The sequence below is a fragment of the Orcinus orca genome, chromosome 3 (genome assembly GCF_937001465.1).
Source record: "Orcinus orca chromosome 3, mOrcOrc1.1, whole genome shotgun sequence".
NCBI classification, from domain to species: Eukaryota; Metazoa; Chordata; class Mammalia; order Artiodactyla; family Delphinidae; genus Orcinus; species Orcinus orca.
Window position 1 is genome coordinate 156,476,519 of NC_064561.1, and position 24,777 is coordinate 156,501,295.

At 41.9% G+C, this 24,777-nt stretch overlaps 1 protein-coding gene across 3 annotated transcripts in view; it reads left to right on the forward strand.

Annotated features, from left to right (window-relative positions):
- Nucleotides 1-24,777, forward strand: part of PRLR (prolactin receptor) — a 174,915-nt gene that overhangs the window by 86,729 nt on the left and 63,409 nt on the right. The window contains exon 1 of one of the 3 annotated variants that reach the window (XM_049708003.1): nucleotides 21,257-21,407. The exons of the other annotated variants lie outside the window; for them this stretch is intronic. The gene's annotated coding sequence lies outside the window, so the exon portion shown is untranslated. Of the gene's footprint in view, nucleotides 1-21,256; nucleotides 21,408-24,777 lie in introns of those variants that run through there. 3 annotated transcript variants of the gene reach the window in all.

The following is a 24,777-nucleotide window of genomic DNA, read 5'->3' on the forward strand; positions in this document are numbered from 1 at the left end:
AAATTGTTAGCATAATGGGTCAAGATTGATTCATCTGCATTTTTATTTAAAAATTCAATTTAAAAAAAAAACAAAACTGCAATGAGGTATCACCTCACACCAGTCAGAATGGCTATCATCAAAAGGTCTACAAACAATAAATGCTGCAGAGGGTGTGGAGAAAAGGGAACCGTCTTGCACTGTTGGTGGGAATGTAAATTGATACAGCCACTATGGAGAACAGTATGGATGTTCCTTAAAAAAAGTAAAAATAGAACTACCATGTGACCCAGCAATCCCACTACTGGGCATATACACTGAGAAAACCATAATTCAAAAAGAGTCATGTACCACAATGTTCATTGCAGGTCTATTTACAATAGCCAGGACGTGGAAGCAACCTAAGTGTCCATTGATAGATGAATGGATAAAGAAGATGTGGCACATATATACAATGGAATATTACTCAGCCATAAAAAGAAACGAAACTGGGTTATTTGTAGTGAGGTGGATGGACCTAGAGTCTGTCATACATAGTGAAGTAAGTCAGAAAGAGAAAAACAAATACCGTTTGCTAACTATATGGAATCAAAAGAAAAAAAAAAGTGGTCTGAATACCCTAGGAGCAGGATAGGAATAAAGATGCAGACATAGAGAATGGACTTAAAGACATGGGGAGGGGGAAGGGTAAGCTGGGAAGAAGTGAGAGAGTGGCATTGACATATATACACTACCAAATGTAAAATAGATAGCTAGTGGGAAGCAGCCATATAGCACAGCGAGATCAGCTGGGTGCTTTGTGTCCACCTAGAGGGGTGGGATAGGGAGGGTGGGAGGGAGATGCAAGAGGGAGGGGATATGCGGATATATGTATACGTATAGCTGATTCACTTTGTTATACAGCAGAAACTAACACAACAATGTAAAGCAATTATATTCCAATAAAGATGTTAAAAAAAAAGTGGTATATACACATGACGGAATACTATTCAGCCTTTAAAAAGAAGGAAATCCTGCAATATGCTACAACATTAATAGAACGTGAAGAAATTATGCTACGTGAAATAAGCCAGTCCCAGAAAGACAAATACTGCATGGCTCCCCCATACGAGGTATTAAAATAGACCAATTCATAGAATAAAAGAATGGAATGATGGCTGCCAGTACCTGGGGGGAGGAAGATTGGGGAGTTACTACTAATCAATGGGAATAAAGTTTCAGTTAAGCAAGATTAATAAATTCTAGAGACCTGCTGTACAACATTGTACCTATAGTCCACAGTAATGTGTTGTACACTTTTAAAAATTTTAAGAGGGTAGATCTCATGCTAAGTGTTCTTACACAATAAATTTTTTTTTAATTTTAATAACAAGTATGTTGTGATGGGGGCTTTGTTTTTCTCTCTCAACTGCAGTTGCCTTAGTTGTTGAGAAATAGAAATGTAAGCTATTTCTTATATTTTTATACTGTTTTATAAAATAGAAGTTTCTAAGCAGAGAAATGAATTTTGTTTGACATATTAACCTTTTATTTATTGTTTTATTCAGTCAGCAAACATTTGTTGTGATCCTGCCATGAGCAGGCACTCAGCAAAGTTTTGGAGGCACAAAAGTGGAGTAAGACCCCTGTCTTCAAGATGGTCAAATGGTCGAGGCAAACTTTTTTTCTGAGTTGCAATAATGCAATATAATAGTGTGTACAAAGTAGAGTAGATGCATAGACAAAGCGATGGAAATGCTCAGGCAGAGTTCAGAAAACCCTCTAATATGTGGTGTGCCACAAAAAGTTGCTTACAGGGTACATTTGATAGGAGCAGGCAACCTCCAAACATTCATCCAACACTGAGATTCTACGAGCTTTGCAAAGTGGGGGACTTCTTCCCTTAACCAGGGAGGAAGTGTGCAGGTGACATAAATTAGGTGTTGTCCACTTTTTCTTGCCATGAAACTATCAGAGGAGCAGACCCTGAAGAGTAACATTTCTCTTCTCATTTTTATTTGCTTTTTTCATTAAGTCATCCTCAGGGCAGCTGAATGCTCTAGCAATAGATGTCGGAAAAACAAAAGATAGGTATTTCTGTGCAGTCAGAGAGAGTCTGTGCTCTGATACCAGCATAGTGTTTATGAAATCAATTTTCTGTATCTGCCGGATCAGGCTAATGTGAGAACTAGCTTTCCACAACCATCCTATTCATTCTTGGGTGATTTGACAGGGCTGATATTGTATCACGAATACAAAGGGATTGAGTGCTATTCTCCTAATTTATTCATTACTTGCCTCATCATGCTGGTAAATAATATGCATATGGTAATTTGAGAAACACAATGTTCCCATTGCTCTTTTTTTTAGTCCTGGAAATTTCTCTGTCTTTTGTAAATGCTGCAAAAAAGTCAAAGGCAAGGTTACCTCAAAATTGGATTTTACATTCCTCCTGTTCTCACTTTCTGGTGCCCACACAACACATACAGTACATTCTTCTCTGTTTTGACCAGTGTTTTTAGACCGTGCAACCCCTTTGCTCATACTCTTACTGTGGAATGTTCTAGAATAACTCAACGAAGACTCATCTGTTGATTTATGAATATATATTAAGTATCCACTGTGTGCCTGACACTATGCTCAATCTTAAACACAGAACAAGGAGAAAGATAGAAGCACCTCATTCAGGGAATTTTTTTTTTCAAACTTTTCCAAAAACCATGGCATCATCTAAAGACAAAAGAGAACATGAAATAGATGCCTTAAATAAAAGTGGATTCATAATGAATGAGAGGACTCAAAAGCTCTCCAGAATACATATTTCAATCAGTAGCCGTGGGTAAACTGATAAGCTGGAAACAGCATGATTGGGCCCATGGATCTGGGGCTGAAAGCCCCATTTATAGACCTGGGGTATTGAAAGCAGATGCACAGATCAGTTTACTACGAGAGAAGTGAATACATAAGGGTGTTTTACTGAGAGTAGCACTTGATTTATGTACATTTAAACTGTCAGAATGTTTTAGTTCTTTGTGGTATTTATTTATTTATTTATTTAACAAATATTTATTGATCTGCTACTGTGGATAAGTCAGTTGTTGTTCTAAGCACCGAGAATTAAGGGTCCTATATCCTCAAGTTTACACTGGATAAGAAAACAATGAAAACAAATAAATAAATAGACAAAAAAATGCCAGATATTAGAAATTGTGATATGAAGAAAACAAATGGTGTGTGTGCACACGTGCGTGTGTGTGAATGTGAGTGTGTGTAAAGGGTATGTTACATAAGGCGATCAGGTGGAGCCAATCATGCAAATAGGGGAGGAAAAGAATTTGAGGCAGGAAACGGAATATTCACCTATTGTTTACAAAAGATGGCTCTGGACAAAAGCAGTATACAGTTATCTAAATCAAGGGTTGGCAAATTCCACCTGCCATCTGTTTCTATAAAAACATTTTAGTCCTGTTTTTGTAGATAAGGTGTTTTGGGAACACAGCCAAGCCTATTCTTTTACGTATGGTCTACGGCCATTCTCACACAACAGCGGAGATTTATAGTTGCAAGAAAGACCCCATGGCCCACAAAGCGGAAAACATTTATGGGGCTCTTTAAAAGAAAAAGTTTACCAAGCCCTGATATAAATCACCAGTTTGAATAATCGTTACATTTGTGATCATTTTTTATTCTATTGTCTTTAACTCTGTGAGATCAACTCAACAGTTTACAGAAAACCCTGTTAAACTGCACCTAGTGATGACAGTTGACATTCATTGAGTGAAATTGTGTCCCAGGCACTGTTTTAAGCACTCTGTGTGAATTGCATTACACTTAATGCTCACAACAGCCCGACGTGGTGGGTTCGATTATCACTCCAGGTTATAGATGAGGCAACTGAGACACAGAGAAGTGACTCACTTGATGTCACACAGGAAGGAAGTGGTGGTGTCAAGAGTCAAAGCCAGACAGCCTGGGTCATAAACACTGTCCTAAAACTACCTTTGTGAGTTAACATTCTGCAACTCCACCACCATAACAAACCCCATGGCTTAAAACTACCTATCTGGGACTTCCCTGGTGGCGCAGTAGTTAAGAATCCACCTGCCAATGCAGGGAACATGGTTTCGATCCCTGGTCCGGGAAGATCCCACATGCCGCGGAGCAACTAAGCCCCTGCACCACAACTACTAAAGCCCACGCATTCTAGGGCCCACATGCTGCAACTGCTGAAGCCCACTCACCTAGAGCCTGTGCTCCACAACAAGAGAATCCACCGCAACAAGAAGCCCGCGCACCGCAAGGAAGAGTAGCCCCTGCTTGCCGCAACTAGAGAAAAGCCCGCACACAGCAATGAAGACCCAACGCAGCCAAAAATAAATAAATAAATGAATTTATTTTTTTTAAACTACCTATCTATTCCTAATTTGCACAAGTAAGCAAACATCTTGCTTCAAAGAATTTATAACTTGCTTTAGAGACAAATTTTACAGCTATTCCTTGCTTAGCATTCAGAATGTAAAGAAGGTTTCCAAGTGATTTCATCTCAAGCTTCATTGAGAAGCATTGGGTAAATAATTGGTTCTTTTAAGAATGCCCATGTTGGAAATCCAGACTGTTTCTTTAATTACCCAAATGTGCTTATTACTAAATGTACCAGATAATTCTGCAACCTTCTCTCTTGTTTTGGCTGTAAGAGGTACCAGTGGAGCCATTGTCGCCCTTCCTTTTCTCCCCATTTCCTAAGGATCCAGTGTAACTTAAGCATTCCCTCCCTGGATTTCTGGGTGACTTCCACTAAAATCCTAGATATGCTTGGTACAACCATGTGTAAACTCAGCTGAAAAATCTATTTCAGAAAGCCCAGGGCTTCCCTGGTGGCTCAGTGGTTGAGAGTCCGCCTGCCGATGCAGGGGACACAGGTTCGTGCCCCGGTGCAGGAAGATCCCACATGCCACGGAGTGGCGAGGCCCGTGAGCCATGGCCGCTGAGCCTGCACGTCCGGAGCCTGTGCTCTGCAACAGGAGAGGCCACAACAGTGAGAGGCCCGCGTACCGCAAAAAAAAAGAGAAAAAAAAGAAAGCCCAAATTTTGTGATGTTCAGTTTAACCTAGGCTAGCAGCAGTATCCCTGAAACTATATGTGCTAATCTCTATGAAAGACGTCTATATCTCTGCATCTTTTTGTTGGCAGTCTATTCACTTCTGAAGAGATTTCCCATAGGTCGGTATAAGCTTCCAAAAGTCATTTGAACTGAAACACTTACACACCCAATGAAAACAGTAAACATTAGAGAATTGCCTTTTTTTTTTTCCAAGTCCGAGTATGGGCTATGAATAGTTATTGAGTAACCACAAAGCGCTAAACAGTACCTTATCACACAGATGGCCCTGATTTCCATCCTCATGGAATGGTGGAGATAGGGACCATTAAAGAGAAGATGAATATACAATGTAGTGAGTGTTATGATATACAGAGCGCGGATGATAGAGCAGTCCAAAGCCATGGCACCCAACTAGGAGTTGAGGGTGGAGGGCATAGTCAAGGAAGGCTCCCTAAAAGATAGAATTTAGAAGGTAAAATTTATCAGAATTGGAGTGTAGGAAGGGAGAAGATTGGAAATTAAGGAGTCGAGGAAGACATCTGGTTTTATCACCCACATTTTGTTGAATTATTAACCTTTTCTCAGTATATATTTCTACACACTTCCAAAATTGTTACTCATCCATTCAAATTAGCACACCTTCTGCAATGTTTCATGGATGCTCTTGTGTTTCAAGGTAGCAAGAGAATCAATCCGCCTCACTTTGCTGGTAACCAGCTGTGGGATTTTGGGCAAAGAACTCAACTTTACTTGGCCCCAGCCCTTTCACCTTCACAACGATGCTGAACACAATGATTTTTGTGGTTCCTTCCACCTCTAAAATTCTACTTTTTTAAGTCCTGTCCTTTTCATAATGCTTTACTAATCGCTGTGGAATTTCCCAGTTCTGAACCTTAGGATGGTGTGTCTTTTAGAACTGTATTATACTGTGTGTCACACCAAACCTGACTGACCAAGAACTGAAGCAAATTAGGGGTTTTATTTTTCTCATTTATTAAGGAGTCCAGAGGTAGGCAGCCCATGGTTGATGAGGTAGCCAAACAAGGGCACCGGGGGCCCAAGTTCCTTCAAACTCTCTTCTTAGCCATCCATGGTTCCAAGACAGCTGCTCCTTCTAAAAACTTCACAAGTTTGGGTTCCACGCAAGAAGGGATATCAAGAAGGGCAAGTCAAGGGCTGACTGAATCGACTTTCTTTGAAAGAGCTTTTTGCCCTAGTGGCATTTGCTTAAAACTCATTGGTCAGAACTGTGTCACATGGCTACCCCTGGGTGCAGGGAAGTCTGGGAAATGCTCTTTCCTTTGGTTAGGCACACTGATACACTAAACAGAATGAGGGCTGTGTTGATAAGGAGGAAAGGGAGAAGGGATATTGGATAGGCAGCTTGCATCATTTTCTGAAGGTTATTCAGATGTAATATTCAAACTCTTTTAAAACAGGACTGGCATAGCCACTGACCAATCAGAACAGGTGCTGGCCAGAACCTTGTAGCACTACATGCCTGCTGAGTAGCTGGCCTCACGTTTTTCTATTTGGTGTTATAGTCATCATGCCTCTTCCCCCCACTTAATAAAGCCTAAGTCCATCAAGGACAAGACTCTACAGTAAGTCCCCTACATACGAACCTTCAAGTTGCGAACTTTCAATGATGCATTCCATCAATGTCAGGCACGAGTGAAATTGCAGCTTGCCTCCCACCCGCAGTCCCCTATTGCTGACAGTCCTTCAGCTCTACCATCTCCCACCTCTTCTCCCTCCTCGTTAGTAACTCTTCTTGCCTGTTCACTTAATGCCAGCCCCTATATGCTAGCTGTTGTACTGTACTACTGTACTTTTCAAGGTACTGTACTGTAAGATTAAAAATGTTTTCTTTATTTTTTGTGTTTTTATGTATTATTTGTGTGAAAAGTATTATAAACCTATTACATTACAGTACTATATAGCTGATTGTGTTAGTTGGGTACTTAGGCTAACTTTGTTGGACTTATGAACAAATTGGACTTATGAATGTGCTCTCAGAACAGAACTCGTTCGTATGTAGGGGACTTACTATATTTTATGTATACTCTTTCCATTCCCCCAGAAAGTGACATTTACATAGAGTAAGGGTTCACTTTTGTTGAAAGGAATTGAATTATTCATATTATAATCTAAGGATGAGACAACCAAGTAAAGTATTCAAGTTATTACCTATTCTGTTTCTTCAGGAATGAATAACTCCTATGAATGGTGAGTGTATATCCTAAATGCCACAGTGCAATTGATTATAAAACTGGCAGATGGATTTGGGCTTTGAAGTTGTCCAGATCTCTTACAACTATTCAAAAGGATTATTATAGACTTAAGAAAAAGAGGTATTGCCTGAAGCAAAAAGTTTCAGGCATAATAGAGGTTCAGAAGACCGTTTCCTCCATTTATTAGATTGAATAGAATTAATAAGGAGCCCCCCCCCATCCTGTTAGTGTAAAGAATTTTTAAAAATCAGTTCCTTAAAGAGCTGCGTCTGGTTCTTAAAGCCTGTAATAAACCTAATAGTGTATTATTTCTTTTCATTCACATCTTGAGTAACCATAATGCTCAGAGGTTGGGATGGAGCATTTTACTTAATTTAATTTTCTTATAAACTCGAGATTAACTCAGAAATTCATGAATCAATCCTTATTCTTAAAAAAAGATGGATTTTTAATGTTCATAGTTTAATTTTAATCAACTAAATTTTTTTCAAGTGCCTTTATTTTCTCTGCTTTACTCTTTTCAAATGATATTTCAGTTTCTACTACACTTTTTTCATTTGCTCTACTTCTCCAGTTTATTCTCCATTCTGTGTGTTTCTTGAAATGCAATACAAATATGTCTGAAACTATTTGAAGAATTAATGGGCTACTAAGAAAAACATGTATATGCAATACCCAATTTCCAAATTGGCTTTGGAAAGACCTATCTTTGAATCATCATTCCCATTAAAACATCTCTCAAATGAAAATGATTCCATGGAGTAATAAAGGTTAGAATATAGTGGGTGCCTTTTTTCATTCCTTTAATCTCTTGCTTTGGCTTCTCTTAATATTTGAGGTATGTACTTACATCTTTTCTTGGTCCTCTAGGGAAATCTATTTTTAATGTTTCTGCCAGGCTAACTTAATTAAGACAGTATGTTGGGTTATCTTCTTTATACCATACACTTTCAATTCTAAGATGAACTTTTTTTATATACATTTTATTAGCTTTGAAATTGAGATACATCTTTAAATTTTTGGCATATAATGATTTAGCTGGAGGTTTTCTTTTCTTGGGAGTAAATAAAATAACAGTAGCAAATAAAATAATTGATGGATTCTCACATGCGTTGAAATAATCTCCAACAGTACAGTGTACTTCTAAGAATTGCTGAATGATCCAGGAATCTGCCCTGAACTATACAGTTGTTCCTGCCTCGTGCTGTCTTCTATCCTAACCAGAATGAGGTTTAAGTCTTTGAAAATAGGAAATAAGAGTAAGTATATAAACACTCTTCCTTTTGATTCTCTACATGGGGTGTTTTTCTCAACTACAGTTTTTTTTGTTTTTTTTGTTTGTTTGTTTGTTTTGTGGTACGCGGGCCTCTCACTGCTGTGGCCTCTCCCGTTGCGGAGCACAGGCTCCGGACGCGCAGGCTCAGCGGCCATGGCTCACGGGCCTAGCCGCTCCGCGGCATGTGGGATCTTCCCGGACCCGGGCACGAACCCGCATCCCCTGCACCAGCAGGCGGACTCCCAACCATTGCGCCACCAGGGAAGCCCTCAACTACAGTTTTTGAATCTCACTGACTTATGCCTTGCAAATGACTCGCAAAACCAAAGTATACATCTATGTTAAAGCACGCCCTGTTTTCTATAAATTTCCAATCCTCCTTCCACTCGTCCCCCACCAAAACAGCAAACAAATCGCTAAATAACTAACTTCCTGGCCGCCTTAGCTACTCAACGAGAATGTTGTAGTTACCATGATATCTTCTCTTTTTAAAATGCTGGTAAAATACACATAAATTTTACCATTTTTAAGAGTACAACTTAGTAGTGTTAAGTTCATTCACATTGTTGTGCAAACAATCTCCAGAACTCTTTGCATCTGGCAAAACTGGGACTACTGTGATATCCTTTAAAAGGCAGTTCTCTAATCTTTTAGCTACACAGACCTTGCAATTTTTGTCAGAACTCTTTCAAATAGTTCCAAGCCTCAAGCCAGAGGGTTAGCTCTAGACCAGACCACATTAAACTTTTAAACATTTTTTTTTCTAACTTTACTCTCTTTAAATATGTGTGTGTAAGTATAAATGGCTGTTTTGGTCTGTAAAATGGGATTCAACGTTTTAATATTTTAACACTTTAATACTTTAAAATGGTTCTTATTTGTAGGTTCCCACCAAAAAAGAATGTGGCCCTCCATTAAAGAAGCTGACGCGTTATAGTAATTGTTCCCACATCTCGTTTCTTGTCTTGCCTCGTTACTGATAATACACTTCTTTGGAGTCAGAGAATAGCCTTTCATGGTATGCATTCAAGTGTGTGGATGAATCAGATAACTGGATCCTTGTTGAAGGAGATTGTTTTGAAATATATGAACTAATGGAAAGACCGAATTAGGTGAGGCAGTGGTTTTCCTGCTGGATTTCTAGGAGCCCTAGACCTCTGCGCTGGTGCCTCCAGGCAGGCCAAAATGTACAAACAGGAGGCCAAATGGATGGGACTGGTCGCCTGCTCTTCCTTCTCCCCTTTCAACTATTCCTATCGGTTTTATATTTTGAGATCCCATATAGATTTTACATAAGGGAAAGAGAAAGTTGTGCTGCTTTAAAGAAGAGTCTTGAAGAGTAGAGAAAGTTCAGACTAATAAAAACAGATCCAGGTTCAAATTATAGCCCAGTCCCTTAAAACCTGTAAGGTCTTTAGACCAATCACTAACCTCCAAGCCTCCTTTTCTTTGTGAGTAAACTATTGGCTATTTTTATCTCCAAGTCACTGAGAGGATTATAAAATAGAGTACAGTATTAAGTATGTCTCACATGAAGTTCACGTCCTCGGTGAATGGGTGCTGGTGCTACCCTGCAGGGTACTGACAACAGTCACGGATGTGATGTCACTTTTTTTTCATTCTGTCTTCTGCCCTTCTGCCTCTGCTGTAAGAGCTCCAGAAAGAGTTTTAAGTAGACACCTGTTTTTTCCTGTAAGGTGTGGACTTTGGGTTCAGCATAATCTGTGAATTTATTAGAATTGTAAAATGTCAAGCCTCACCCCAAACCTAAGAGTCAGAAACCCCGGGGGTGGATTTTAGCAATCTTTGTTTTACTAAGCCTTCCAAGGGATTCTGATGTGCGCTGAAGTTTGAAAACCACTGAAAAGAATCGATTCAGTTGGACTAGCCAGCTCAAGTGAGAGCAGGAGAGGTATGGGGTATGCTCTGAGACTCCTATCCCATAGCAGAGAGAGGAGTCGAATAATAGCTGGGTCTCTTAAGGATTGGAAACCGGATCCCAGTTCAGTTGCAAGGACCTCAGAAACTGACAGTGATAGGTCTTTACCCTGATGCTACGTTTCCCACGAATCAGTCAGCTTCTAGGGCCATAATTCTCAACCAGGGACAGTGTTGCTTCCCCATGGTATTTGGCAATATCTGGAGACATTTTTTACTGTCATGACTGCGGAGTTAGTGCTGGCATCTAGTGAGCAGGCTTCAGGGATGGTCTTCAACGTCCCACAGCGCACAGGACAGCCCCACAATGAAAAGCTACCCAGCCCCAAATGTCAATAGTGCCGAAGTTAAGAAACCCTGCTCTAGACATCTTCCTCCTCATACGCTTGCCTCTCTTCCCGTAACCAACTACTAACTTCTTTACCCTCTACCCTAACGCTCTCAACCTGGCTTCTGTGAACCCTCCACGGGCCCATGGAGGGGCCTCAGAGAGTCGGTAAACTCCCACAAAGGCTTACAAAATATGGTCCCTTTATTTATTTATTTGTGTGTAAGACAAGGTTTGGGAAAGGGGCTGTGCACAGCTTTCATCAGATTCTCAAAAGGCTTTTTCTTTGTGAATTCCATGTATTATTTCTGTACCTCAGAGTTCCTCTCCTTCCCCACTACAGTTTGCTGGTGGTTTCAGCTCCTCCTGGAATCATGGCCACTCTGCCGTCTCGCTACATCATAACTTCTCAACTTCTCAACCCTTACTGCTGCTCTCTCTTTCCTGTTCCGTTGGCCAGTTCAAATCCCCAGCATAAAACATCTGATTGTCACTTCTCTCCCTTCTTTGGACAGAGTTTTTCAGTCCAGACTCCCCTGTGGTCCTCTGACAACCCAATGCAATAGTTGGTCAGATCCACCGTGAGACGGGTAAGGCCAGGGGGAAGCCATGTCAGCCAGTACATACACGACTGTCCGTGGCAGGCACCCTCAGAATAGGCACTGGTTGGGGCACCACAGTGGCCGTGTCTAACTAAGATGATGAGAAGAAAATCCAGGGCTTGGGTTCTGTCTGGAGAAGCCACCAGGGTGTCTGGAAAAGTAGGAAGAGCATGGAGTCGATCTTAAACAGAATGCATGGTGCAGCAAGGACAAGCAAGCCTGTGACAAGGGCTCTTGGAATCGAGCTGGGGAGGTAATCCAGGGTCAAGCAAGAAGGGTCAGGGCTCACGGGGTCCACATAATCAAGACCGGATAAGTTCAGGTGCAGAAGCAGAAACAAGCCAATACAACTGAATGAACATCAAAAGCAAGGCACTTGTGTCTCCCTTGCTGCCTTTACTCTCTTCCTTTCTCACCAGAAGCTCATCCACATAAAAACTCGGTCAAGAGGCTTATAGAGCAAGACAGCCGGAAAAGCTGCATTTCTCGAGGAAGCCAAGGGGCCGCAGAGAAACTGGATTTGTCCTTTGTGTTCTCATTCCTTCTCTCTCTGATCCCTGCCTGCCCCTTAGCTTTTTCTCTTAGCCGGTTTCACAAGGACAGAATTTTGTTTGTCTGACTGAATAGTAAAGAAGTATTTATTTCCTAAATTTTTTTTTTTTTGCGGTACGCGGGCCTCTCACTGTTGTGGCCTCTCCCGTTGCGCAGGCTCAGCAGCCATGGCGCATGGGCCCAGCCGCTCCGCGGCATGTGGGATCTTCCCGGACCGGGGCACGAACCCGTGTCCCCTGCATCGGCAGGTGGACTCAACCACTGTGCCACCAGGGAAGCCCCTTTCCTAATTTTTAATTTTAAAACCAACAGAACTCTCTAAGGAAAAATAACACAAAATTCTCTAAACCACATTAAATTATACAGTATTTGTATTTATGTGGCCTTAAATGGATTGTTCTTCTTTGGCTCAGTAGATCCAAAGAGGGAAAAACAAATCTTCCTCCACCCAATGTTATAGAATGGTTTGGGTGACAAAGATGCATCATACCCACCCCTCAAAATACCTTAGAGCAATGGTTCGCAAACTTTGTCATACATTAGAATGCTGAAGTTCAGGTGGCACCCTACATCATTAAATCAGAGTGTGGGCGGGGGAAGCTGAGAATCAGTATTTTTGAAGGTTTCCTGGTTATTTCAATGTGCAACAGATTTTGGAAGCCACTGCCTTATAGAGGATATTTTAATAAAGCCCTGATACTGGATTGCTATCTTGCCACTTTCTACCAAAAAGTGAAATATGACAGAAAACACATTTTTTTTCAATTAATTGAATTAAATCCCAGTTAATTGAGGTTGTGCTCTAACGTATTGCCAGAAGGCAACCAGCTGGGCAAATGGCTTACGTCAGTCAAAATAGCAGACTAGCATTTTGGCATCCCGTAGTCAAAACAGTCGATTTCCCTGACTTGGGGTTGTTAGTTTAATCTTCAGCTCCGTAACTTGGTGTTTTAATTTATTCAGACACAGTTTTGGACCCTGGGGATTTTCTAACCTATTCTCCACCTTGTTCTCCAGAGTCAGTAGAGGGCAATCCGGTCTCCAGGGCACCAGATCTTTGTGTGATAATCTAAGGAGAAAGTAGGCACCAGATGCCCTCAAGCACACCTCACCATCTCAGCAAACACTTCAAGAGCTCACCCGGTTCCACCTCTGTCTCAGCTTCCTGGTTTCTATTTCATCTGACATGTGAAGAGTTTTTTTGTTTGTTTTTAATTAAACATAGCTGAAGACTTTAGGGCCTGTTTCTGAGTGCATTCTATTTCGATGGCATATCCTCATGACCACTTGGCAAAAATGAGAGCGTGGCCTCATTTGAGCGAGACCTTTTTCGTGCTTCTAGTAACTGTGTCCTTTACTAGTTCAGGAGAGAAAGCAAACTCTGTGAGGATAGGATCAGACTCAGGGCTGCTCAGTCTCGTAGGAATAGCCTAAAATGCAACTTAATGATGGTCTCCAAAAGCATGACAGATGAACAGAAAGAAAATTCAGGCTCGTTGGTCAGTATTTTCACAGAAGAAACAAGCTTAAAGCACAGATAATTGGCAGTTTAGTGAGCCCGAAACCATAACTTCAGGATTAAAGTATAGATCTGACTATTAGAAGAAGTCCGTGGCGTTTCTTGCTACAGAGACAGTCTGCTGTGAAATCGGGATCAGAAGAAAGGATTCCAATCCTACCTTGACCTCTAACTTGGCATGCGACCATGCATGTTATGTGACTTTTCAGAACCCCAGTGTCCTGATCAGTCAAGTGAGAAGTTGAGCTGGGAGATCGCCACAGTCCTTCCTAAAGCACTAATGCTCTGTGATATTTGAAAACAGGACAGGGAGGCCTCTGCCTTGAGTAGATATTAATAGAAGCTGATTATCTGAGGTTCCTTCCAACTCAAGAAGTTACAGACTAATTGACCACTTTGTTTCCTATTTTGAGTTGCAAAAATATAATCAGGACCGTATCAGATGATATCGAGGAATTATTACTAATCCAGTTAGATAATGGAAATAACACTATGGGTGTGTAAGAATATGGTCATAATTGCTAGATATCACACTGAAATAGGCAGGTGGAAAATAACATGATGCCTAAGATTTGCTTTTTAAAAAAATAATAAAGTAATATATCCAATAATATATCCAGATCTCTTTTGAGCTGACGATGTTTCTAAGCATGGAATCTATGTTCTAGAAAAAGGATTCAGGAGGCTGGAGTAAGCAGAGGTGGGTGGTCTTGAGCGTTGTAGACACAGAGCCAAGAGACTTGATGCCTTAGAGACCACACAAAGCTTTCTCTGAAAATCTGGAATATGGAGGGTGAATTACTTCACCTTTTTCTTCCACGTCATATGGATAGGACGGTACGCGGACAGCAGTTTCCCCTGAAAAAAATGGAAGCCCTGAGAGGTTTTAGTGCCTTTGCTGGGGACACATAACTAATGACAACATCAAAGCCAGAATGAGATTTGAAGGATGAGGTTCCATGACTACCTCTCTTCCATATCTCCTTCCACTCCCGCTGGGGAATTGCCAAAAGTGTAAATATGCTTTGGGCACCTTATTTCCTGTAGGGTTTTTGTGTCCGTCCAGTATTCAAGTCTCCTTAATGGTTCTTAAAGCTCCTTCTAGTGGTTAGAGCTCTCCTTTAAATAAAAATTAACCAGACCTCATAGCGGTGAACTCAGAACACCATCGCTGGCTTCTTACGTTAGCAACTTTCCCACTGGAAGGAATATAGATGCTGCCCTAGAATCAGACTGTGCTGTGTCTACATTAGTCAGGCTGACCAAATCCTGTACAGTCCAACTATTTTCACTGATTAAAAGTGCAATCAGGGCTTCCCTGGTGGCGCAGTGGGTGAGAGTCCGCCTGCCGATGAAGGGGACACGAGTTCGTGCCCTGGTCCGGGAGGATCCCACATGCCGCGGAGTGGCTGGGCCCGTGAGCCATGGCCGCTGAGCCTGCGCGTCCGGAGCCTGTGGTCCGCAACGGGAGAGGCCACAACAGTAAGAGGCCCGCGTACTGAAAAAAAAAAGTGCAATCAAACTTTGCACTGGTGCAGAAAAGAAGTATGAATTGGTCACAGAAAAGGTGTTTATATAAGCACACCAGCTCACTGAGATACAAACCCTCTATATTAGTTTCTCAGGGCTTCTGTAAAAAAAGTGCCATAAACTAGATGGCTTAAAATAACAGAAATTTCTCTTCTCACAGTTATGGAGGCTAGAAGTCTGGAACAAAGGTTTTACTGGGGCCATACTCCCTCTGAGACTCTGGAGATACTCCTTCCTTGCCTCCTCCCAGCTTCCATGGTGGCCAGCAAGTCTTGGAGTCCCATGGCTTACAACTGCATCACTCTGTCTCTGCCTCTGTCATCAACGGTCATTCTCCTTGTGTGTCTCTACTTCTTACTAGTATGACCTCGCTTTAACTAATTCCATCTCCCGTGAACCTATTTTCAAATAAGGTCACATTCTGAGGTCCTGGGGGACTTTAGCATCTCTTTTGAGGGGACACGATTCAACCCATTATACCATCCAAACAAATGACATTGTGAGAAGGCTTCCATTTGCATCTACTGTTGTGACTAGGCTCCTGACTTTACACAATATTAGAGCTAAAAATCCACTTCTGTTTGGAAAGTGATTTTTGGCAAGAAGGATTGAGAGAACAGCCGTGGCCAGTGCCAGTGCCAGTGCCAGCCCCTTCGGAAACACGTGTCGCATCCCGTGTGACACTCCTCACAGCACCCGAGTGATCGGATGTTGGCAACGCAGTGATGGCGGGGTAAACTCAAGCTTGTAGTGGGAAGGGCGGTGCAGGATTCATGGCTCACCCACTGTAGCTTGCCCTTGCTGCCCTGGCCCTTACCCCTCTCAAGTCTTCCCGTCTGCCCTGCTCATCCTCTCTGCTTTGCTAGGAAACAATATCTGCCTTGATTCTTTGATTCAGTGGCAAGTGAACTGTAAACCAAATTAAACCAAACCAAGCAAATCCAACCACTGCCACAAGCAAGTTATCCAATGATTGCTTTCTTGCAGTGGCGGGGAGAGGCAGTAAGGGCCTTATATATCACAAGGCAAATATTAATCTGCCTGAACCAGCTTGCCTAGGGGTAATCAGCGAACGGGTTGATGCTCATCAGAGCTGCACAGACTGGTCTCTGAGGATGTTCAGAGCCAGAAACAAACCCTACCAGGCACTTTCGGTAAATCTTGCAAGTTCTGTGCCTTCGCCCTCTGAATTCTGAAGAAGGGGCCCAAACTTCACCTGGCTTGTGGCATGCCCAGGGTAAGTCACCGGGCTTCTTGGATTCTGGGTGGATTTCCTGGTGTCACAAGCTCTCTTCTCTCTCTCTCTCTCTCTCCCCGTCTCTCTCTCTGGATGAGGATCAGGTCCTCTGGGGGTGAGGGGACAGTGAAAGTGTGTTTGCAGAATCCTGTACTCACTCTCACCCCACTGCTTGGCATATTACCTGCCTTCTGATGTAGGTAAAGGAGGTAAGCTACTCTGTCACTGACAGAGGATGGAAGGGGAGGGGAGCAGGAAGGAAAGAAAAGAAAGGGGAAGTACGCTTCAAAGGGGGAAAAATTAGCAGTGGGTAAAATGATCAAGATTTAGTATTATTGGGCTTCCCTGGTGGCGCAGTGGGTGAGAGTCCGCCTGCCGATGCAGGGGACACGGGTTCGTGCCCCAGTCCGGGAGGATCCCACATGCCGCGGAGCGGCTGGGCCCGTGAGCCATGGCCGCTGAGCCTGAGCGTTCGGAGCCTGTGCTCCACAACGGGAGAGGCCACAACAGTGAGAGGCCCGTGTACCGCAAAAAAAAAAAAAAAAAAAAAAAAAAAGATTTAGTATTATCTGAGGTAATGGTCTCAGAATGACCGAGGGAGTGGATTTGGCCAAGATACTGGAATCTTTCCAGATTTCAGGGCCTCCTCCTATCTTAAAACCAGTTGAGCCTCTACTCCATGTTTGCCAAGGTTAATCCCTTGACCTATGGGTAAATCCTCCCTAACCTCCTTGGACCAGAGGAACGGAACGTAAAGGAAGGGTTTTGTCAGAGCTGCACAAATCCATGTGGCACATCTCCTGGCAGGAAAGCTGAGTGGAGAACAGAACTCTCAATATTTAGAAACTGGACTGGGATTTCTAGCCAAAGGATACGATTTTGCCATTGCTTTTGTTGTTTGTACAGTAAATGGAGCAAATCAAGAACACTAAGGAGAGAACTTTTTTCTCTTGATGCCTAAACGCCAATCATGATTTTTTTTGCAGTTCTCTTAACTGGCATCCCAGTTCCCATCTAACTCCTGTTGTAAGGCACACATATGGAAATAAAAGCTGCCTACATTTCCACCACCAACATCCAAAAGGATGAGGCACCATCCTTTTTTTCCCCACCAGTTTCTGTCTATAATGCTTTGTGTTCATTAACAATTGGCTCTGTTCCCTTTGCAGTGTGGAGGCCCTGTTCCAGGTCAGTTCTGATTTGGAACACTGGGTCCTCAGCAGCAAGGTTTTGGAAGAGAAAGAAAGAGAACACAGGGAAGGGGCCAGAGGTGTAGGCAGATTTGAAGGTTTGGCCTGAAAATTGTACTTAAATAGAGAGCCAGTTATCTCTAGAACTCTGACTGCCCAGCAGTCAAATACTTGACAGAGAGGTTAAAAGTAAGGACAAGATTAATTATCAAGGCTCTTGGGAGGGTGGGGGGAGGAAGGAGATAAATGCTTTCATGTTCATCACTGTTTATTCAAAAAGAGTGTTGCTAATAATGAGCATTGCTGAACATGAAAGAATGTCTATTATTTTTGCAAGTAAGTAGGGGAAATAACACACCATTTCTTTTAAATTTTTTTATTATGATATTATTTACATACCATAAAGTTCACCTCTTTAAAGTATACAACTCAGTGGTTTTCAGTATATTTACAGAGTTGTGCAACCTCATCATAACCTAGTTTTAAAATATTTCAACAACCAGAGAAGGAACTTAGTACACATTAGCGGTCATTCCCCTTTCCCCTTTCTCCCCTACCCCCAGCCCCTGGCAACCACTAATTTACTTTCTGTAGCTGTAGATTTGCTTTTTTCTGGACAATTCATATAAATGGAATCATACTATATGTGGTCTTTTTTTTTTTTTTTTTTTAATGGCTACGTTGGGTCTTCGTTGCTGCACGCGGGCTTTCTCTAGATGCGGCGAGCAGGGGCTGCTCTTCCTTGTGGTGCGGTGGCTTCTCTTGTTACGGAGCACGGGCTCTAGGCACACGGGCTTCAGTAGTTGTGGCACATGGGCTCAGTAGTTGTGGTTCATGGGCTCTAGAGCACAGGCTCAGTAGTTGTGGTGCACGGGCTTAGTTGCTCCGCTGCATGTGGGATCTTCCCAGACCAGGGCTTGAACCCGTGTCCCCTGCATTGGCAGGAGGATTCTTAACCACTGTGCCACCAGGGAAGCCCTATATGTGGTCTTTTGTGACTGGCTTCTTTCATTTGAGATAATATTTTTGAGGTGTGTCCATGTTGTAGCGTATATCAGTACTTCATTCCTTTTGGTTGTTGAATAAGATTCCATCGTAGATATACCACATTTTGTTTGTCCATTCATCAGCTGTTGGACAACACACTAGTCACCCAAGTATTTTAATTAAAAGAGCAAATTGCCACGATCTCGGCAATCCGAGTTGAACAGCTTTTTGCTATAGGTTTGAGTTAATAAAACGGTTCCTGGTCTTAATATCTTAGATTTAAGGGATTTAAGATTTAGTATTGATAGCAAAAATGATTTCTATCTAAGTTTGTGGAGAGTAGATGTTTGCAGGATGAGCTAACGATAATAGTATAATAATGTCATGTTATTTATATTTGTGCTTTTCCGTGATCTCCGTAGAGTGGATCTGTATAGAAGAGTGTTCACTCCTCCCTTCTAATAAAATAACTTTAGGATGTTTGAAATCTTTTGACTACGTGCACATGAAATATAGCACCTGCCTTTGTGTTCATCCAACAAATTCACAGCTGAGTTTAAGACCAAGCTCCGTAGCTGGTCTGCCGGAGGTCTACTGGTTACACTGTCCTATTGTATCAGTTTCTGTTTCCCTGCTTCTGACTCAGGTATGAATGAAGAAGCATGGAAAAGAAGAGTGAGAGGGAACAAATAAGGTTCCACTTTCTTAAGGTGTCAAAGCCCTTGCTGTCCACTCTTCTTACATGGGGAGCTGTGGCCAGACGGAGGACTCTGGAATCCTGGCATGGCCATTTCATATCTTTGTGATGCTGGGCAAGTACTTAACCTGTCTCTCTTGTTCTCACCAGCAAAGTGAAGATAATAATGGGTCTTAGTTCCTAGAGATGCTTCGAGGGTGCCCGTAATTCCTGGCACATAACAAATTAACAGTGCTAACCATTAATATCACTAGCATGTATTCACTACTTGCTAGTTCCTCGATACTGTGCATCAAATGCTCACAACAATCCAGAAAGGTAGCAAAAGGTATTTTCACTTTACAGATGAAGAAATTGAGATTCAAGGAAGTTATGTATCTTCCTCCAGGTCACGTGGCTAAAAAATGGCACAAGTCACTTTTATATACGTTTTGGTCTGGTTCTGGTTCTTAACACATTCGTTGGACCATGGGGCCTATATGCAATGAATCATGTTAGCCAATATGCCGTATAGCGGGATATAGCTATAACACACACACACACACACACACACACACACACACATTTGTTTTAATAAAAAGGAATGATTGATGCAATTGGGCCACTTCGGAAAATGATGTGACCAAAACCCATGGGGAGAAAACAGTACTAAGAGGCTGAATTGAGGCTGTTGGAACAAACATGGGGCTTAAAGAACCTCAAAGTAAAGCAAATCCTCTGGCTAGATGCTATATTCTCCCAACTCTGGGGAACCAGACCCTGTGGTTTATGGGAACTAAAAGAACACTGCACATGGTACTCAGGCTAAAGAAGGTACATTGGCTCATTTCCATCAGCTGGGGAATTAGTCTCCTGTGCCCATGTTGGTATTTCAGTTCTCAACCTAATGGTTTAAGATGTTTCCATTATCATCACCACTCACCCACCAAGAGCACTTTTAAATTAGCCTTGAGAACAAAAGAGTAAACAGAAGCACAGTTTATCATCCTGCCAAGTTCAACTACCTAAAAAAGGCAACATCTGATAGTCAAGCAAACAACTAGACTGCAAAGCAGAAGTGTTAGCCTTGATACAGGCCAGTTATTTGCTGCTCCAAGAGGGTCATTGGCTGTGTTGCCCCAAGAGTGGGGGAGAAGACAGTTCAGGGGTCGGAGACAAATGGCATTTAGATGGTCCCCGACTGGCTGGAGTAACAGGAAACCTAAAACGGATTTTCCTTCTAACATTCTGCTCTAAACAGCCTTCCTGATTATACAGTGTAAAATAACAATTTTGGCTACTAATCCTAAATAATCCCAAACTTTGGATACTAACTCCGGGAAATATTTATTCTCTCATATTTCTAGGTAAAACGATGTTCTCGATTCAGATTACCACAATCATAACAATCTGCTCTTTTAATTAAAAGAGTGTGTTCTTTCCCCACTTATAGTATTAGTGGCTTCAAATGCATAAAGAACCTTTTCGTAAACCCCTTCATGGGGGTTTAGACATCAGGACAAAGGTAACATTTTAAGAATGTTCTTAATGTTGCAATCAATTGGGGATTATTTTTTAAGCCAATTTCTTGAGAATTCTGGCTAAGGTCTTTTCATCGTTGGAGGTTGTTTTTTATTGTCCTCTGAATTAGGAGTGTAACTCTAGCTTGTTAGATGCTACAAGCTTCTCTGGGAAGGTGGATTTATACCTGTGGTCTCTGAGCTAAAATAAGCAGAAAGGCCTTTGGTTCAGGTCCACTGCTGGTGGCTGCCTCATCCAACCCATGGTTGCCCCATTCAAAATGACCATTGGCCAATTTGTGCAGATTCATATTCATGCCGTGGCTATTCATTGGACTGGAACAACCAGCCTGCTTTTAAGTGAGCCTGATCTGGTGCTATCACACCTGTAAAATCCAGCTCTAAATTCTATCCTTCCCTGCCAATCAATCAAGGAGATCTGGACTCTGGTTCTTTGTAAATTATCCATAGTACTCTTTATCTACCTTACACTCATGCCCAAAAGGATTTGAAGGAACATGCTTTAGATATAGCTCTGCTTACTGTGACCCAGGGCATGTTATAACAATAATAAAACATCTCACCTTTCACAGTGTTTCACTTCTACAAAGCGCTTCCATGTACCTTCTCTTGTGAAAGTGATTACCCTCAGGATACCAATTGACTTATACGCTTCTGATAAAGCTGGCAGATGGAAAACACCTTGGAAAATAAGGACACTGGACAAATGTGAGGGTCACCCTGTTAATCAATAGACTGGTAAGACTAGAGTTTCAATGCGTTGGTCCGACACAATGATGTTTGATTTAAACTCTGGCTTCCAAAGATGTTCCAATCCTGGTCAAGAATGGGAGGTCAGAAACACCAAGCCCAGGAGGTGAGGGTGGATATGCCGGCAAGGATCCATACAGGGAACTTCTTGGAAAGAAATGAATTGAGGAACGTGTCCTGAATATGAGTAGCTGGAAAAGGACCTTGAATTTTCCCAACAGATGATTGCAGGAATATCTAGACTCTGGAGTAGGAATGATAGACTACAGCTTACATTGTAAGACACCAGTCTCCAGAACCATAGCATTTCAGAGTTGGAAGTCCCCTTACTGGTCTTCCAGGCCTGATCCAAGTTGCTAACCCCTGTAGGGTTTCATATGGTCTCTGCTTAAACAGCTAGTCTCCTATCAGAGGGGCCCATCTCATCTTTGGGGCATAATAATCATGTGAAAGGTATTCTTCCTCTTGAGTCCAGGGCTTCTGCCTTATTACAAGACCCATTCATTGTAGTTCTATTCAGTGATGGACAAGTGGAATGTCCAGGGAGGCACTTCACTCCCCAGTCATTGAACTTGAATCTACCTCCATGTAATTTACTCCAGTTAGAGGATTTCTCTTCTTGTGCCTTTGGATACACTTCCTCTGATCACAACAGCCCTAAATGGTTTCAGAGACAACACACGAAGCCCCTGAGTGTTGACACATCTTCCTACTCACAACTTCTCCTTGTCTTCTGTATCACCTATATCTCTTCCTTTTCCTCTGATATCTGCACCCAGCTCTCATATAATTCTTCTGGAAACTAAGCATGAACTCATACACAGAAGACAGAGGGTTCTAGTGGAAAGAGCAGAGGAAGTTGCTTCAAGCCCTGACAAATTTCCCTAAAGCTTCATAGTATTATTACTTACCCAATGGTGATGGGAGAGTATAATGATAGAATATAAGTGAATGTTCATTATAAAATACAATGTATTATAAAGCTACTGAAGACCTTACCATTAAATTCTAAAAGACCTCAAGCATCATGTGGTCCCAGCTCCTTGTTTTACACTAGAAGACATTAAACAGAGAAGAAACTTACCTATCCAAGGACCACAGGAACAGGCAGAGGCAGGACTGAAACGGAACGGTATTTTGCCACTCACAGCCTCTTGCTCCCTCTACTGCCTGTGTGTTAAACAATGAGGGAAATCAGTAACACCACCCTTGCACAGACCCTTAATAGTACCCAACACATATTAGGGGCTAGATCACTATTGGCTGAAGAAATAGTCCAGGAAACAAAAGAATGAATAAATGACTAGTACTTGTTTCTGATGACATTTTATGGTTTCCTCCAAATGTACCTATGTTTTTAATCATTTTTTAACCAGGTCTCTATTAAAGAGCTTGGTTTTCAAAATGTACATGTGAAGATTAAATGAGACAATGCATTAAAATGCTGAAAAGCTGTGTCTGGCAGTCAGTAAATGTTAACTAATGATCATTCTTTGTTTTCTAGCCATGATCTTAGCAATGAGATCATGCTAATGCAATAAGGACTCACCAATCTGAAAATCACTTTGCAATCCACTAACACAAGGAATTCTGGAATTGCAAAGGTATCACTAGTATTTGTCAGTTCGTATCCTGTGATTTTAACTAGGCCATCCGTGCCCACCCCTTGAGGTTAGCACAAGATACAGACCTCGCAGTTAGCACCCAAAAAGGTACAATACAAAGTCCTGAATTCTTTCACTTCCTCCTCGGGGCTCCTGTTTATTCAGCCCCTGACCTTTGGGCTCTGTCTCCCATTCCAGTGAGCACTTGCCTATTGGACCTGACAATTTATTTGGCTTTGTGCTGCTTGAACCTTAGCACTCTTACTCTCTCTCTCAATCTCAGTCTCACTCAAGGTATTGGAATTTCGCTTTGGTTCCCTCCACTCCCCTGCCTAACCCCTGGTAGCTTTCCTCCTTCTAAACAAGGCCCATCGCTTGACCCAAGTTGGTGCGTTTTCCGTTCAACATTGTAGCATTTGTTATAAATATTGATCTTTTTTTTGATACTGGGAGCTGGGAGTTAGAATTTAGGCTCTTAGTATTTCTGTGTTTCAGGAAAGGGAAAAAATGGAACGTTGCCAAGAGGTTTTTTTTTTTCTTTATTTTTGCGTTAACTGAACTGGCTTTTTCTACCTCTTTTCATCTGTTTGCCTCTGGTCTCCCAGTTTGATGATGCTCAGATTCAACCTGCCCTGGAAGAGTGATACCTGAGTGCTTCGTTAGTCTTTTTTTTCCCTTCGAGAGCTCCATTCACATATCTACAGATTACCATAGTGATCTGCATCAGTAGCCAAAACGCTTGAAGCTTCCTTCTGAATCTCTGAACCCATCTGAGAATTTGACAGAAGACTAAAGACTAAACTTGGGCCAATGCCAGTACAAAGAAAGAGCTTGGATAAACTCATCAGTTAGGAGTATACCGGAAGTTCTGATGTGGACAGAAATATTGATTCTCTCTTTAATCTCTGTGTCTTGTGATGAATTACCATTTAAGATCGTCTCCTTTGTCGATGATACATCTATCCCAGATATATCCCACCCGCAGTGCAAATTCCTTCGGAACCTGGACTTGATCTGTTTATAATCACAGCTCTGTCCTCAACAGCTAAAGTGCTTGGCAAATGGCAGGCCGCCAATTCGTGTTTGTTGAATGCTGAATGAATGAACAAATGCATGAGAAGCAGGATAGCGTTGTGGTTGGACCACAGCCTTTGACATCAAAGAGATCCCAGCTCGATTTTTGATTATGCCACTTCCCATCTTTGAGACTTCTCTGGATTTCAATTTCTTCACCAATAAAATGGGGGTGATAATAGCACCTACCTCATAGGTTTTGGGAGAATTAAAATCACGCATGTAAAATTCTTAGCGCAGTAGCTGGCATACTTTTAGAACTCAATAAATGTTCACTATGATGTCTGTTCTTTTCAGTGAAAATCCTCAATATTGAAGCTTAGTAGAGGTAATTGAACTAATTCAACGTGACTAGTAGTGATGATTGTACTAAAGACAAATTAGTTTAATTCATCTGTCAGCAAGATTACTTAAAGAGCCAAGTTGACAAACCCTGTATTGGTCACGCCCACCGTGTTTAAAGCACTATCCTAGGCTTTCAGGAGTGGGCTGGATGCAAAGATAGATATAGCACAGTCTCTACCCTCTAAGAGTATAAAATCTAGAAGACTTACTGTATGCGATACTCTACTAAGTATACAGATATAGGAGGTATTGTTACCTTCCTCATCATCTGAGTTACTCTGTGTGCTTTGCAGAAAATTATTCTGCGACGCTCAGCTTCTCCTTTGAACACGTTC